Below are 1455 nucleotides of genomic sequence, written 5' to 3' on the forward strand. Positions count from 1 at the left end.
TGTAAGAAAAAGGCAGCTTAAATTGAGAACCAACAGGCATGGAGAAGAACCAATTAGAAATCCTGTAGATGAAAAATATAGTCCTGGAAATAGAAACACATGGTGAACTGGATATACAGGCAGCTCTCACTTTTCACAGTGTAGTGTTAACCCAACTTATGCACATCAGAACTATGTCCTCACTTGCATCCTTCTGTGATCATTGAGGACACAGGCACAAATTTCTTTTTTTTTTAATTTTATTTATTTATTTGACAGAGAGCACAAGTAGGCAAAGCGGCAAGCAGGGAGAGAGGGAGAAGCAGGCTCTGCACTGAGCAAGGAGCCCGATGTGGGGCTTGATCCCAAGACCCTGGGATCATGATCTGAGCTGAAAGCAGCTGCTTAACCAAACCAACTGAGCCACCCAGGCACCCCAGATAGGCACAAATTTCTTAACATGGTACCATACAAGGCAAGGATGGCCTGGACCCTAGGCTGGACAAAGTCAAAGAAAGAATTTGTGAATATTGGAAGCTAGTGCAAGAATTCACTGATAGTAAACACAGACCAGTAAAGATATTAAAACATGAATGGAAAACTAAGAGACATAGGGGCTAGATTAAAGCGCTCTAATACACATTTTTTTAGGCTCTAGAAGAATAGAATGGAATAGAGAGACTATTAAAGGGTCAATAATTGAAGAAAAACGTTAGTTTTCAGATTTTTTTTAAAAAGTGCATATTAAGGGGCACCTGGGTGGTGCAGTTGGTTAAGCAACTGACTCTTGGTTTCTGCTCAGGTCGTGATCTCAGACTCATGAGATGGAGCCCTGAGTCAGGCTCTGGGCTCGGTGTGGAATCAGCTTCAGATTCTCTCTCCCTCTGCCCTTCCTGCTTATGCACTCTCTCTCTCTCTCTCTGTCTAAAATAAATAAATAAATGGTTTTTTTAAAGTGCATATTAAGTGGGACACCTGGGTGGCTCAGTTGGTTGAGCATCTGACTCTTGATTTCCGCTCAGGTCATGATCTTGGGGTCGTGAGATAGAGCCCCAAGTCTGGCCCTGTGCTTAGCAGGGAGTCTGCTTGGAATTCTCTCTGCCCTGTCCCTCTGCCCCTCTGCCCTGTGTGCTCTCTGTCTCTTAAATAAATCTTTTTTTTTTTTTAAAGTGCGTACTAAGTGATGAAAGAGGAGGGCTGGGAGGATTGCAATAAACAAGTAAAGCCTGTCCATTTTCAGGCATAGAGCATTAAAATTCAAGACTTAGGGGAAAAAATATGTCTGTAGAGGCATGGTTTTAAAGATGGACTCAAATTATACTCCTAAATATAACATTTGACATCTTAATCTAGAGTATTACCATTTAAGTCATTGTGTAAATGAAGGAATCCATTCAAAGACCTTTCCAAAACATCTAACCCAAAGTAAATGAAAATTTTCACTCCCGAAAACAGATACTGGTAGCATCTTTTAAA

The sequence above is a fragment of the Mirounga angustirostris genome, unplaced genomic scaffold (genome assembly GCF_029215605.1).
Source record: "Mirounga angustirostris isolate CCGP_5_RB_7025 unplaced genomic scaffold, mMirAng1.0.hap1 SCAF_13, whole genome shotgun sequence".
In the NCBI taxonomy this organism is placed as follows: domain Eukaryota; kingdom Metazoa; phylum Chordata; class Mammalia; order Carnivora; family Phocidae; genus Mirounga; species Mirounga angustirostris.